Here is a 16,860-nt window from a genome sequence, read left to right on the forward strand (position 1 = left end):
CACATCTAACAACTCTAATAAATGAAATAAAAACTAACCAACATAGTGATGGATATTGGGTCTTAAAACGACCAATATGATTTTTGCAAAGAAAAATCAAGGTGTGATCAATCAATGAAAGTCAGAATTAACTTATAAATCGAAATCTACACTTCACATAGATGAATATAGACTATTAATTTGCTCAAAATCGATTATGGGTGAATGAGAAATTAATTGTTTAAAGTTAAGCTCAAAATAACGTTAAGGAAGTAGATGGGGAATAGTCCCACATCTGAATATTCCAAGAGTGACTGCTTCCAGTACTGTTGTGTTAATATAGTTAACACAAAAAGCACAAGTGCTCTCTTCCCATGGGCGAGCAGTTGCTCCCACCTGGGAGTCCGTCGCACATACACTCGACGCATGCAATGGGCGCTTTATTGGCGCACTTTGCACTTCACATCGTTACGAGGAGCATTGAGGAGCTAAAATTTATGCTCTAGGTGATGATGACATGTCACTTGGATGATGTGTCATGTGCTTATGTGGCACAGGAGAGGGAGATATGACTGGGCAAAACGAATGTCAACCATTGAATAAAAGAGGGTGATGAATCATAAGTGACACAATCTAAAGTGTTGATCACGAAGAGTTGCAATCTGACCATTGGCGACCATACCTGATCTGAACCATCAGATTGAATGAGTTAATTTGGCGGCTGAGATTAAAAAATGATTTGAAGGGTTACAACCCTTCAGATCTGAAGGCTCAAATCAAGGGTTATCTGAAAGGATACAACCCTCTAGATTAAACAGATCAAATGAATCCTCACCTCTTTTCTATATAAATAGAACCCTCCAGATGTTGGAAAAAACATAGAAAAACAGTATAAGAGAAAAGAAAATCAATTCATTTATCCCATCTTCTGCATTCGGAGTCCAAAAAGCCTATGATAAGTTTCGTCGATCTCAAAATTTGAAGTGCTGCTATTTCAAGATAACGTTGTTGTATCTTGGAAAACGAATTGATGCTATTCATAAGAACCTATAGTGAAGAAATATCATTTTACAGAGATAGTGTTGAACACTAGCCTTGACGATATTCAATATCAGTTTACATCCTCCCGGCGGCAATCTCCGGTAATGCTGACAGTCATAAAATGACTACAAGCACGAGCTTGTTCAAGACCTAATACTTGTAAAACGATATTGTGCAAATTGATGGCTGGGATGAACGACAGTTTGACTGCCATTCCACATGGAGAAAAGTCGGAGAAGTTCAACGGAACTGACTTCAAATGATGGCAACAAAAGATGTTGTTCTACCTAACAACGCTAAACCTCGTACGATTTTTGCATGAAGACCCGCTAGCTGCTACAGAAGGTAAGTCCGATAGTAAGGTTGCATGCGATATGTGGTTGCACGGAGATTTCTTATGCTGCAACTATGTTCTCAACGCATTGGACAACACGTTGTATAACGTATATTGTTTGATGGAAATAGCAAAATCACTATGGGAATCACTTGAAAAGAAATACAAAATTGAAAACGCCGAATTAAAGAAATTCATCATCGGACGATTTTTAGATTTCAAGATGATGGATTCCAAGAGTGTGACATCTCAAGTCCAAGACATGCAACTGATACTGCATGATTTGGACGCCGAAGGCATAAAGCTGAACTAGTCGTTCAAAGTAGCCTCGGTAATCGAGAAACTTCCTCCGTCGTGGAATGATTTAAAAAATTATCTAAAACACAAGAAAAAAGAGATGGGACTTGAAGACCTAATCTTGAGGCTACGAATAGAGGAAGATAATCGAAAGTTATCCGACTCTAGAGGAACGAAGTGGGCAGTCGATGAGATGTCCAACCTGGCTGAGCCAAACACCAAAAAACTGAAGTAATCCAAAAAGAAGGCTCAAGGCAAGAAATTCAAGGGCACATGCTACAACTACGGAAAGCCAGGACACATGTCCAAAGATTGCAGACACCTGAAGAAACCAACCAAGATTCAGAAGGATGCTGCGAACTAGGTCGCAACTTCTGACAACATGGAATTGGATCTCACTACAGTCGTGTTTAAAGTCAACATGGTAACGGATAACCCTAAGCAGTAGTGGATTGATACTGGAGCAACACGTCATATGTTTTGATAAGGTGATGTTCTCCAATTATACTCCAATAAGTGGAAGAAAGCTCTATATGGGCAATTCCACGACATCCCCGATTGTCGGACTCGGGAAAGTTGTTCTAAAAATGACGTCTGGGAAAGAGCTAACGCTCATTGATGTGCTCCATGTTCCCGACATTAGGAAGAACCTAGTTTCTAGATCAACACTTGTTAAGGCATTTTCAGACTAGTGTTCCAGTTAAACAACTTTGTACTTACGAAAAATGGTGTGTTCATAGGTAAGGGGTACTTAGAACAGAGTCTGTTCAAAATGGTTGTAATGACTGTACACCGTGATTTTGATGATAATAAAATAAAAGCTTCCAACTACGTTGTTGAGTGTTTTAATTTATGGCATGATCGACTTGGGCATGTCCTTAATAATACTCTGAAACATCTCGTCAAGTTAAATTTATTACCAAATGTTAATGTGGAAGAAACACACAAATGTGAAGTGTGCATGGAAGCAAAAATGATGAGACTACCTTTTCATTCGGTGGAAAGGTTAATGATGTTGGACCCTGCGGGTGTTTTGATGTGATCAACCAAGTTGGTTAGGTCTTGTTTTGTGTTTGACCCCTGTGTCTGAGTGTGCAGGAGCTTAGGAGCGTAGGAAGTCGAGCGAAAGATGCAGCTAGCGAGAAGGACGACACGGGATGAGAGCCGACGGGCTTGGTGCGTCCGAAGGACGAGAGAGCTGCGGAAGAGTACACCGGTAGACGAGAAGAACATGTGCGGCGTTCGAGGGATGTTAAGCTAGAAGGAAGACTGCCCGAGGAGAAGGCTGGAAATTGGATTCGGGTGAACCCTATTTCAGTTGGTCGGAATCACCCAAAAGAACGAGACTTCGGAAGACGAAACAAAGAAGCAAGCAAGCTAGAAAAGCTACCAGCCAGCTTGGAGGCGCCTCCAGCTTGAGGGCACCTTCAACCCCTGTTGAAGGCACCTCGGACCTGGCAGAATTGAACGTTGAGCTTTTAGATAAAGTTTTATCCACTCTCTCGATGGAGACGGCTTGGACCCCTATTGGAGGCGCCTCGGACATCCGAGATAGGATTTCCAGAGGTTATATAAAGGCCTCTGGAACTAAGAATTAGACATCAACTGTTCCACCAACTCTGTAATCAATTCCTAGTAATAGTTCTGAGCTGTAAGAGTGTAAAAGGCTTCTCCGCCTTCAGAGAAGGAGATTTTTCTACTGCGCGCTTTTCATCGCCCTGAATTAACAACTTTCTTGGTTGTAACCAGGTTAACTCCCGGTCTTCTCTGTCTTTCTGTTTTTTTTATTGCTTTAATTATTTTATTACTATTGCTATTGTACTTTCGAATTGAAAATCCGAGGAGGGTAGTTTTAATTTGTGCAGGCAATTCACCCCCCTCTTGTCGGCCTCCGCTGCACCAACAAGTGGTATCAAAGCGAGATCGCCTCAGAAGGACTAACCGCCGACTGAAGCACAACGATCAAAACGATGGCCGGAGCGAATATTCATCCCCCGAAGTTCGACGGAGACTTCGCGACGTGGAAACGCCGGATGGAGGTATTCTTTAAAACCGACTTCGATATTTTACTAACTATGAAATATGATTTTGAAGTTCCGAAAGACAAAGAAGAGCATCAGTGGAGCAAGAAAGAGCAAGCCGAATTTGTCGCCAACAGAAAGGCAAAGTTCCACCTGCTTAGCGTGCTGCCACCACAAGAGGTAAGTCGAATCGGAAGCTACGACTCCGCGAAAGACCTCTGGGAAAAATTCCTAGAGCTTCACGAAGGTACCTCGGAAGCAAAGCTAGCGAGGCGCGACATCCTCCGGACTCAACTTACGAACCTCCGGATGAACCATGGCGAGAAGGTAGCGCAATTCCAAGCAAGGATCAAAGAGCTGATCACGCAACTAACCAATCTTGGAGAAGAAGTAATGAACCGGGACTCGATCCGGTACGCTCTCAACGCCTTCCCCAGAATTCCAGAATGGGCGTCCTTAGTAGATACATTTTACATCTCTAAGGACTTCGAGGTAATTACTTTAGAAAATATGTTTTCTATTTTTGAACTTTACGAATCTCGAGTTGCAGAGCCCAATGGAGTAGAGAAGACTAGTCAGAACATTGTCTCAAAGGCAAAAACAAATGCTTCTGACTATGACGCGTCGATTGACAAAAATGAAGCTACGTTAATGGTAAGACGTTTTAATAAGTTTTTTAAATCTAACAAATTTAGATCGTAGTCGAGTAAACATCATCAAAAGACAAGGACAGTCCGTTGCTATAATTGCAACGAAGAAGGGCACATTAAGGATGACTGCTCAAAGTTAAAGAATAAGGAGAAAGAGAAGGTAAAGACAAAGTACAAGAAATCAGAATCCTCCAAGCACAAGAACCTGAAGGCCACTTGGTGAGTCCCCAGGGCGTAGCACAACTGGGGGCGCATGGTTTCGTGGCCGAAAGGTCCAGGGTTCGATCCTCAGGGTGTCATTGCCTGGGGTTAGCATCCCGGCTATGCGCTTTCAGCTGTGTACCTGTATTTACCTCCCTTCATATCCGTGGGACCGACTCTAGGGGGTCGTTGATGTGGTGGTTCCACATTTTTTTTTCTGAAGGCCACTTGGTGAGATTCGTCATCCTCCAAGTCAGATCTCGAAGAATTCTCGGGATTAGTGCTAATGGCAAGCCATCAACTAGAAGAAGAGTCAACCTTAGAAATGAGCATAGATGAAGGGGGAGGAACATCAGAAAAGGAAAGCTGCAGTGAAGGGGGAGCATCACCAAGTCAGGTAAGTAAGGTACGTGCTCTAACCCCTACTCAGTCGTTTAAATTTATCAAATCTCTTTCTAAAGATCTATTTAAATTAGAGAAAGAAAATACTGAATTGAAAATGAAATTAGCAAAAACATGTCCACTTGAGATGTACGATAATCTAAAATCAGAAAATGAAAAATTAAAAATTGAAGTTGAAAAATTAAAAAAATAATGCATGTTTAAATAAATTTCCAAGATCAAAAATTAGAATTTATGAAAAATTGAATTGGTACATTAGAAACCATCAGGGTCAACTTATAAGAGTGCCCAAGAACTATGTACCCCCTAAATTTTTGAATAATCCTGTAGGAAGGAACCTCTATTGGGTTCTGAAATCTGTGCTAAATTAATTTATTTAATTAAGGCTTTCAAGAGAGAAAATTAAACAAAGAATTTCTTTATGAAGTTTTGTCTAAGGAAGTGGTTGTTTGTAACGACCACCCTTCTTACTACTACTACTACTCTCTAAGAGTGACCGTTACTTAACTACTAACTCTACTTAACAGGTATAATTAAAATCCACAAGGAATCTCTACCGAAAAATTTCAGCAGAGTCTCCCCTGTACCGATGACTAAATCATCAATACAAACAAACTATACTCAGTCACAGGCGGCTGGAACATATATTTTCACAACCACGCAGTATAATATCACAAATAAAAGAAGGAAACTACCCTAATAATAGTGATCCTGTTCGAACGCTGACTCAACGGACGCTGGGCACGTGGTGCTCTCCGATTTGCTGGTATGGATCTCCGGCTAGTCGTACGAAGCTCCGGCGAACCTGCACAGAAGTCGGGCCGGGAAGGGGTTCCTGGCGGTGACCCTCCGACGCTCAAGTCAGGCAAGCAAGTAGTGAAAAAGGTGACTTCAAAGATGTCTTACGCGTACCTCTGGCGAAGTATGAGGCTCTTTATATAGCGCGGTGAAAGAGCTCCTGCACATCCACCGAGGCGCATACGTGTCCGTAGCCCATACCTCGGTATGTGTCTGTCAGAAAGCTTACCTGACGCCATACTGCTATAGTCCCAGCACGTCGTCGATGGGACAATAGAACACCCCATTGTCAGACTTGTAGTACGGCCTAGTCATAGGGCTTGACAAATGTCATAAGATGTTCTTGTCCCTCTCTACCGATCACAGGCCAGGGCGTCTGGCCAGCCGGCTGGACGGGAAGTCCATCCGGACGTCCCTTATCTTAAGTGCTGGCCGGACGGAGCTCACATCCCGTCCGGCCTGCCGTTGGCATCGATATACTGGGGATATTTTCGGTAGGATGCCATGTAGGGACTGTAGCAGTGTCACCTTCTATTAGGCTTTCCGCTCGGCTCTCTGCTACTGTTTAATTGAGCGTCGGAACCCCGACTTCTGTCGGGGCGACTTTTGCCATCGGCTATTCACCGGTCGGTCGGCCGGGGGGTTGGCCCCTCCTTCTCCGATTAGCCACCTGGGCCTTTGACTCCCGCGTGGCATTGACCCCTCAGAATGGGGGTCCCCTGTTCTAACCACCGGATCACTTGCCTCCCCCTCAAGTCTAGTCGAAGGAGGCGAAGTCCGACTGACTGGACTGCCGATCTGACTGGACTACGGTCGCTATACTAGTCCGCTCGGCTAGGCATAGAGTTGCACATACGGTCGGTGGTGTCTCGCTCATGCCATGTATTCCCTTGAAATTCCTATCAAATCCTTTCACTCACTGCCAATCACGTGCGCTACGCACGGTAAGGTGCATTCATTAAATGCGACCAGTGTCCTGCTAACACGTGGTAACCCTGCTCTTGTCAGCGTATGGCGGTGGCGTTACCTCCGATGGGACAGCAGTCGTTTAAAATGAATGGCTAGATGATAACCTCGTTCTCCGTGACCTGAATCGGACGGCCACGGCCGTTCGACGCTAACGTTATAAATCTCGCGGCCAATTCTCTCCGCTGCCTTCTTGTTTCATCGACTTCGCCCTCACGCTGCTCTCTCTGCTCCGGCGATCCTCATTCCCTGCCTGTTTGGTGCGCTAGCCATCTTCTTCCTTTCCTCGATCTTTCTAGCACCCGTAAGCCTTCCTTTTCTGCTACCCGCCTCCTGTATTGCTTCCTTTTGCATTCTATCGGCATTTTCTTTTAGTTTTTCTGTCGATTATCGCTTCTGTTTCGACCATGGCGAGTACTTCTATGCCTATAGTCGGCGCTCCTGGTCTATGGTATACGACTATGGAGAGCCGATTCGATGAAGAAGACGCATGGCGTCTTATTCGGACGTATGAAATTCCGACCGACCACGAAATAATTGTAGCCACTCCTTCCGATCGGCCGAATGACCCGCCGCCCGACACCATTTGCTTCTTCCGTGATCAATTTTTGGCCGGGTTGCGCTTTCCTCCACATCCGTTCATCATCCAAATATGCAACCACTTTCGCCTCCCGCTCGGCCAATTAGTCCCGAATTCGATTAGGTTGCTGAGCGGGGTGATAGTACTTTTCAAGTTGAATGATATCCCCCTGGACCCCCAAATCTTCCACTATTTCTTCTACCCAAAACAATCCGAGTGGGGGACCTTCATATTTCAATCTAGGTCGGGTTTCGTCCTATTTACCAATATGCCGAGCTCCAATAAGCATTGGAAGGAGCATTTCTTTTTTATGCGTCTTCCCGAACGGCCGGCCTTTCGAACGAAGTGGCAGACGGCGGTGCCGAACCAACCGGGTCTTGGCAAATTCAAGAGCCATCCGGCGTATCTTCATGCGGCCAACCAGCTGGTCGGCCAACGCTACGATATTGACAAGTTGCTCCTCCCTGGAGTGATGTATATATTCGTCTTGTCCCCCATCCAAGCCGATCTGCCTTGTAGCATGAGTAAGCGATTCTTATCTCCCCTTTTTCTTTTGTTCTAACTGATTTATTCTTTGTTTCTGCAGCTGAAGTTATGTGGCGTGCAAAGGCAACCGAAAAGCTCAAGCTGAAAGCCGCCAATATTGAGGCGGTGAAGGACAAGGAGGCAGCCGAACGGGGTTTGGTTCTGGCCGGCTCAACAACTGAAGGGAGCGAGGGAACTCAAGTTGCTCCCGAGGCTTCGGCCGCCCGCGTTTCCACTGACGAGGCCGTGGCCCATATCACATCTGTCCAGGCTGAGGAGGAGGGCCGATTGGCTGATGAGGCACCCTTGGTGACTCGTAAACGCCGTCGGCTAGAGCAAGCCGCTCAACAGCCTCCTCCAGGGGAGCAGCTTGCCGAGCGGAGCGATGAAGCTCCTGTGGTTTTTGAGGCGGTCTCCTCGGAGCACACTCTGACTCAGCTTGACTTGCCGCCGACCATCGCTGAGGCTCAACCTTCCACCACTCAGACTCTACGCCGTCTTAGGCGACTGGGCGACCGTCCGATCGGCGAGTCCTCTGGCCATGCTGCTGCGTCTCAAGATGACTCGAGCGGCCCGAGGGTGATAAAAACTGTCCTCAGATTTCCCTCGGAGGAATACCTACTAGCCGTCGATCGGCCATCTGTTCCCGAACAGCAGATCACCCTCACCAGTCCGCTCGCCAAAGTTTGGGAGGACGCGCGCGTACGCGTCGCGCTTATGCCCCCCAGTCAACTAGGGGACAGTAACCTGCAGCAGGCGACCGGGGTATGCCTTTCTGCTTTACTGATATTTTTTATTTGCGCTTTTAACTTAACTGCCTTCATTCGCAGAGTTGGGTAGAGCAGATCGCAGTCAACAATCGACTGGCTGAGCTGGAGGAAGAAATGAAAAAACTTAAACTTTCGGAGGCAAACCAAGGGCAATCCAAGGCTGTTTTGGAGAAGAGCAAAAAACTTTTGGAAGCCGAACGGAGACGCACTTCCGATCTGTCGAGCGAGGTCGCTCGGCTTGAAGCTGTAGTCAAACAACGGGATAAGGAGATCAAGACGGCGACCACTCGGAAGCACAAGGCCATTGATGACATGGACCTAATGAAGGTGGAGATCAGAGGGCTAGAGCAACGCATCAAGGATCTGGATGCCCTTCTGGCCACCGAGAAGGAGGGCCGCTCGGCCGATCTTCTTAAATTTGAAGAAGACTTGAAGGATCTCCGTGTCGCCAATGATGCTTCCTGAGCTGCGCTCAAAGAGTATCAGGAGGGGGAGTCGGCTCGCTATGACGAAGTGAGGAAGGCATTTGTCCGCTCGGACGACTTCGGAGAGAAATTCACCGACAAGATTTCCCTCACTTTCGAAGAGGTGATTAAGGCGACGGTGGATTACTTGAAGACCAAAGGCCACCTTCCCGCCGAGCTGACCATCCCCCCAGAGGATCTGGCTACCGTGATGGGCGCCATTCCAGATGCTCTTTTTGATTTTGACGCGTGAGGCGTGTTTTTTATCAACCTTTTTGTATCGTCGTTCGGCCAAACTTATTTTTGTTGTAATTCCTTTTGCTTGCCCAGCGTTTGACGCAAATAGATCATCTTTCCGTTCCTGCAACTTTTGTTTTGGCGAGAAATTTTTCTTTCGTCATGTTTAAAGTGTTCTTTTAAACTCATCCGATCGGCTTCATACTCTAACACGGATTCAAGCCGCTCGGCTTCAAACTCTAAGGCGGACTCAATCCGATTGTCTTCAAAAAATGTCTTTTGCCATGCAACTGCGTAGCCGCTCGGCGCGCGAAATAATTGTCGTTCACCTTAATTCCTATTAACCATCTATTGCTTTGCACCTTACCTCATAGAGTTTTTCATATATTTTTGCTAAGCGAGCCGCTCGGTCGTATGTTGCCCTTAAAGAACAGGCTCTGGCGTCGGTCGGCCCTTATCGCCGGAATGCATCACGTGGATGGCTATCCGCTCGGACGTTTATAGACGCCGGCTTGTCTCTCGATATTTAACGTCGGAGCTCGACGGTCTTTCGCTCGGATGTTTATAGACGCCGACTCGTCTCTCGATATTTAACGTCGGAGCTCGACGGTCTTCCGCTCGGACGTTTATAGACGCCGGCTCATCTCTCGATATTTAATGTCGGAGCTCGACGGTCTTCCGCTCGGAAGTTTATAGACGTCGGCTCATCTCTCGATATTTAACGTCGGAGCTCGACGGTCTTCACGGCTAACCTTTAACACAGCCGCTCGGCGGGCATACTAGCCATCCTTTTAATTTATTTCTTCTTCCTGCATTACAAGGACATGGGCGACTAGAATATACACAAAAATGAATTACATCAGTGCACCTTTCACCCAGCTCGATAAGGCTGGAGATGATTTGCGCTCCAAGGTCGGTCCAGCTGTCGTCCGTCTTCATCCTCCAAATAGTAAGCGCCCGAGCGGAGCTTTTCGATGATTTTGAAAGGACCCGCCCACGGAGCTTCTAGCTTACCGACGTCGCCGACCGGCTTCACTTTCTTCCAGACAAGATCGCCGACCTGGAATGATCTTGGGATTACGCGCCTGTTGTAGTTTTACTTCATCCGTTGACGGTACGCCGTCAGCCGGACGGACGCCTTGGCTCGTTCCTCGTCAACCAAATCCAGCTCCATGTTCCTCCGCTCGGCGTTGTTGTCGTCATAATTCTGGATCCGAGCGGACTCGACGCCAACTTCGATGGGAATCACCGCTTCGCCGCCGTATACCAGATGAAAAGGCGTGACGCCCGTTCCTTCCTTTGGAGTCGTTCGGATGGCCCATAGGACGCCCGACACTTCATCCACCCAGCTTCCTCCCATATAGTCGAGCCGAGCGCGCAGAATATGAAGAATTTCCCGATTAGCTACTTCGGCTTGACCATTGCTTTGGGGGTATGCTACGGACGTGAAGTGTTGCTCGATGCCATAGCTTTGGCACCAATCTTCGAGCAACTTTCCGGTGAACTGCCGTCCGTTGTCGGAAATCAGTCGGCGAGGGATGCCGAACCGACAGATGATATGCTGCCATATGAACTTTTTAACCATCTGTTCGGTGATCCTGGCCAGCGGCTCGGCCTCCACCCACTTGGAAAAATAATCAACCGCCACTAGCAGAAATTTCCGCTGTCCGGTCGCCATAGGAAATGGACCAACAATATCCATTCCCCACTGATCGAACGGACATGAGACCGTCGATGCCTTCATTTCCTCTGCCGGTCGGTGGTAGGAGTTATGGTACTTCTGGCACGAAAGGCACGTCGACACGGTCCGAGCGGCGTCTGCTTGTAAGGTTGGCCAGAAGTATCCGGCCAATAGGATCTTCTTAGCCAGCGATCGTCCGCCCGGATGTCCTCCGCATGATCCTTGATGTACTTCTTGGAGGATGTAAGCCGAGTCCTCCGAGCTTGTAAAGCCTTCTTGTAAAGCTGATCGACGATGAGCGTGAACCGACCGGCTCTCCTCCTTAGCAGCTGGGCTTCATTCTGATCGGACGGTGTGGCGCCCGAGCGCAGAAACTCCGTGATGGGTGTCCTCCAATCGCTTGGGAACGTAAGGCCTTCCATACGGTCGACATGCGCCACCAATAATACTTGTTCGATCGGTTGCTGTATGGCAATCGACGTTATTGAGCTAGCAAGTTTGGCTAACTCATCGGCCGCTTGATTTTCTGCTCTGGATATCTTCTGGACAATGACCTCTCTAAAATAGGCCTTAAGTTTCTCAAAGGCTTCAGCGTAGAGCTTGAGCCGAGCACTGTTGATTTCGAAGGAACCAGAGAGCTGCTACGCGGCCAACTGTGAATCCGAATGAAGCGTTACCCGACCGGCTCCCACATACCGAGCTGCCTGTAAGCCAGCTATGAGGGCTTCATACTCTGCCTCATTATTTGTGGCTTTATAATCCAGCCAGACGGATAAATGCATCTTTTCTCCTTGAGGGGAGAGCAGCAGTATTCCAATCCCGCTTCCGAGTCGAGTGGACGATCCATCCACAAATATTCTCCACATGGCTTCCGGCTCTGAATTCTGCACTTCAGTCACAAAATCAGCCAAGGACTGCGCTTTGATTGCCGAGCGGGGCTGGTATTGGATGTCAAATTCACTTAACTCTATCGTCCATTTAATGAGCCGCCCGGACGCTTCTGGATTCAATAATACACGCCCGAGCGGGCTATTGGTTTTGACAATGATGGTATGCGCCAGGAAGTATGGACGAAGACGCCGAGCGGCGAGGACCAGAGCGAAAGCCAGCTTCTCGAGCCTAGTGTAGCGAGATTCAGAATCTTTTAAAATATGACTAAGGAAATACACGGGCTCTTCTCCGCTCGCCCTCACTAATGCCGAACCAATTGCTTGCTCGGTTGAAGACAAGTAAATACATAATGGCTCACCCGCAGCCGGCTTGGCTAATACCGAGAGGGAGTTCAGATATGCCTTCAAGTCTTCGAACGCCCGATCGCATTCTTCATCCCAGTGAAACTTAGTGGCCTTGCGCAAGATTTTGAAAAAAGGAAGGCTCCGGTCGACCGTTTTGGAGATGAATCTGGACAGAGCAGTTATCCGACCGGTCAAACGCTGCACTTCCCTTGTATTTCTTGGAGGCGGCATGTCTTGTAGAGCTTTCACCTTGCTGGGATTTGCTTCGATGCCCCGCTCGGTCACTATGTACCCCAAGAAACGCCCTCCTTTTGCTCCGAACAGGCACTTCTGGGGATTTAGCTTGACTCCATATTTGCGTAGCGTTCGGAAGGTTTCCTCCATGTCTTTGAAGAGATCGGCCGCTCGGATGGACTTGATGAGAATGTCGTCCACATACACTTCCAGATTTCGCCCGATTTTCTCTCTGAACACTTTATTCATCAAGCGCTGATATGTGGCTCCCGCATTCTTCAATCCGAACGGCATCACATTATAGCAATAAGTTTCTTGATCTTCACGGGCGAGCGGCACTTGATGATAGCCTTGGTAAGCGTCGAGCATACATATTAATTCGCAGCCGGCCGTAGAGTCCACTAGCTGATCTATCCGGGGCAGAGGATAAAAGTCTTTCGGGCAGGCTTTGTTGAGATCCCGAAAATCTATGCATACTCTCCACTTGTTGCCCGGCTTGGAGACTAATACTACGTTCGCCAGCCAGCTCGGGAACTGCACCTCGCGTATATGGCCGGCTTCCAGAAGCTTCTCCACCTCCGCCCGGATGATGGCGTTCTGCTCGGCGCTGAAATCTCTTTTTCTCTGCTTGACTGGCCGAGCGTCCGGTCGGACGTGGAGCTCATGCTGCGCAATACTTGGTGAAATTCCGGGCAGCTCATGTGTCGACCAGACGAAGACATCATGGTTTCTTCTGAGGCATTGGATCACCTCCTCCTTCTGGTTGGCCTCCAGATCGGACGCGATGAATGTCGTAGCCTCCGATCGGGTTGGGTGTATCTGCACTTCCTCTTTTTCTTCATAAACTAAAGAGGGAGGTTTTTCAGTTATAGCATTCACCTCGATCCGTGGCGATTTCCGAGCGGAACTTGCTTCTGCTCGGACCATTTCAATGTAGCATCGCCGAGCTGCCAATTGGTCTCCCTGTACTTCTCCTACTTTGTCGTCGACGGGGAACTTGATCTTCTGGTGGAAGGTGGAGACGGCCGTCCGGAACTCGCTGAGCGCCGGTCGTCCCAAAATGACGTTGTAGGATGAGGGAGAGTCCACCACCACGAAGTTCGCTGTCCGCGTCCTCCTAAGCGGCTCTTCTCCCAGTGAGATGGCTAGCCGTATTTGCCCGACCGGCAGGACTTCATTGCCCGTAAACCCGTAGAGCGGGGTTGTCATGGGCAGCAGCTCGGCTCGGTCAATTTGTAGTTGATCGAACGCCTTTTTAAATATGATGTTGACCGAGCTTCCTATGTCAATAAAAACGCGGTGAATAGTGTAGTTGGCTATTACCGCTTTGATGAGCAGAGCGTCGTCGTGGGGCACTTCAATTCCTTCCAAGTCCCCAGGCCCAAAACTGATTTCGGGTCCACTCGCCCGCTCTCGGCTGCAGCCGACTGCATGGATCTGGAGCTGCCGGACGCTCACCTTTCTTGCTCGGTTGGAGTCTCCTCCGGTCGGCCCGCCAGCGATAATATTGATCTCACCTCGGGAAGTATTACTTCTATTTTCTTCCTCCCGAGCAGATGGTCGAGACCGTTCTCTGGACGTTCGACGATTCTCCTGCCTTGGGGAGCGATGTCGATCGAGAGTTTGTTGCTGTCGCCTATCAGCTCGCGTCCGATCGGCTTCATGAGTTCTTTGTCGCCTGTCGACTGAGGGAGACCGTCGGCCGCCATTCCGAGGCACGGGGTGAGCCACGAATGGAAGACTTGACAATCCCTTGTGTTGTGCGTATCCGTCCGGTGGAAGGAGCAAAACATCGGGGTCCATTTCTTCTTTGGCTTGGGCCGGGCGGCAGCTACCTCTTGCACGTGAGACCTGGCATGGGGGGAGCGGATTGCTTTGGCCCTCGGTCCTCGGGGCGGCTGATGAACGGCGTGCTATTTTCGCTCAGCAGGAGGAGCCCGCTCGGTTGGAGTTTCTTTTTTCCTGGCCGCTTGCGCATCCTCCACGTTGATGTATTCGTTGGCCCGATGTAGCATGTGGTCGTAGTCTCGGGGCGGCTTTCGGATGAGCGATCGGAAGAAATCCCCATCCACTAGGCCTTGTGTGAAGGCATTCATCATGGTCTCCGAGGTGGCCGTTGGAATATCCATGGCCACTTTGTTGAACCGCTGGATGTAAGCTCGGAGCGATTCACGGGCTTCTTGTTTGATGGCGAACAGGTTAACGCCGACTGCTTGCAAAATGATGGAGGAAGGCCGTTCGGAAGTCCTTGAAGCTTGTGATGGATCCGTCCGGCAACCTCCGAAACCAGCGTTGAGCCGATCCAGATAGGGTGGTGAGGAAAACCCGACACTTCACCCCATCTGTGTATTGATGCAGGGTTGCCGTATTTTCAAACTTGCCTAAATGATCATCCGGATCGGTGGTTCCATTGTATTCGCCGATCGTCGGAGGCACGTAGTGCTTGGGCAGAGGGTCTCGGAGGATAGCCTTTGAAAATTGTCGATTAATCCGCTCGGGTGATGAGTCCGCTCGAGGGGCTTTTCCTTTTCTGTCATCTCGTCTCGGCATCTCATCCGAAGAAGATCCCCGATCTCTATGAGTGGGTGCGGCTTCGGGGGTGCGGAATAGGGCCCGGTGGAATGCAACGGTGGCTTGAGGTGCTTCCGCCCGGCCACCAGAGGCTGAGGTTGCTTGCTGCCCTGGCCGCTCGGCTGTTACTTTCTGTTTTTGCTCCACAAGCTTGGCGGCCCTCAACTCGATCAGAGCGTCGAGTTCCTCCGTGGAGAGCGTTACCGTGTGTTGTCGTCCAGTCTCGTCCATTTTTTCCGTTCGGATGCAGGAGCGTTCCCACAGACGGCGCCAAATAAATCCAAATAAATTGATCCTGTCTGAATGCTGACTCAACGGACGCTGGGCACGTGGTGCTCTCCGATTTGCTGGTATGGATCTCCGGCTAGTCGTACGAAGCTCCGGCGAACCTGCACAGAAGTCGGGCCGGGAAGGGGTTCCCGGCGGCGACCCTCCGACGCTCAAGTCAGGCAAGCAAGTAGTGAAAAAGGTGGCTTCAAAGATGTCTTAAGCGTACCTCCGGCGAAGTATGAGGCTCTTTATATAGCGCGGTGAAAGAGCTCCTGCACGTCCACCGAGGCGCATACGTGTCCGTAGCCCATACCTCGGTATGTGTCTGTCAGAAAGCTTACCTGACGCCATACTGCTACAGTCCCAGCACGTCGTCGATGGGACAACAGAACACCCCATTGTCAGACTTGTAGTACGGCCTAGCCATAGGGCTTGACAACTGTCATAAGATGTTCTTATCCCTCTCTACCGATCACAGGCCAGGGCGTCTGGCCAGCAGGCTGGACGGGAAGTCCATCCGGACGGCCCTTATCTTAAGTGCTGGCCGGACGGAGCTCACATCCCGTCCGGCCTGCCGTTGGCATCGATATACTAGGGATATTTTTGGTAGGATGTCATGTAGGGACTGTAGCAGTGCCACCTTCTATTAGGCTTTCCGCTCGGCTCTCTGCTACTGTTTAATTGAGCGTCGGAACCCCGACTTCTGTCGGGGCAACTTTTGCCATCGGCTATTCACCGGTTGGTCGGCCGGGGGGTCGGCCCCTCCTCCGATCGGCCACCTGGGCCTTTGACTCCTGCGTGGCATTGACCCCTCAGAATGGGGGTCCCCTGTTCTAACCGCCGGATCAAATAGCAAACAACAATATCACTCCATCAATAGAACCCAACTACAAATGCGGAATAAACTTAATTACAATCTTGAACTGAATGCTAACATATAAGATTACTCATGCTCATAAATAGCAAAGGAAATCATGCTAACTGAAATGCTAATCATTGTATAGCTAATTATGCTCATAAACCACTAAAACTATAACTGCATGCTGGAAGCAAATAAAGCTAAACATGCTGAATAATTTAATAGCAAGAACAAATAAAACTACTTCTGCATGCTTCAAATAACAAGAAACTAAACTTTCTAATTCTAAACATATTTGAAGCTTGTTTCATTTGTTTCAAAACTTATACTTTAATACTTCAAAATAATAATAAACTTCTTTTGGGCCCGGCATTGTACCAATTTGCGCGCATTCCTTAATAAGAGTCGAGGTAGCTAATCCCGAAACTACTAAGGTTCTTTTAGGCGATCTTGTGCCTAGGGGCATTATAGGAGCCCACCCTTTGGACCTTGTGTCCTGGACCTTGTGTCCGGTACATGACATTAAAAGTAAAATACTTTCTTTTTAACTATAACTTCTTTATACTTGCCCTTACTTGGCATTTACGCAAACACTTTGTGTGCGCTTTTGATATTCAATCTTCTGGAATTGAAATCAAGTCTAGACCTTGGTCTTTCTTGCTTATAGCTTATTTATAAAATCTGCACTTAAGCTCAATAAAATGCTTATTCAATTCTACAACTACAGTGCATGAATAAAGTCTAA

The sequence above is a fragment of the Zingiber officinale genome, chromosome 1A, assembly GCF_018446385.1.
Source record: "Zingiber officinale cultivar Zhangliang chromosome 1A, Zo_v1.1, whole genome shotgun sequence".
In the NCBI taxonomy this organism is placed as follows: domain Eukaryota; kingdom Viridiplantae; phylum Streptophyta; class Magnoliopsida; order Zingiberales; family Zingiberaceae; genus Zingiber; species Zingiber officinale.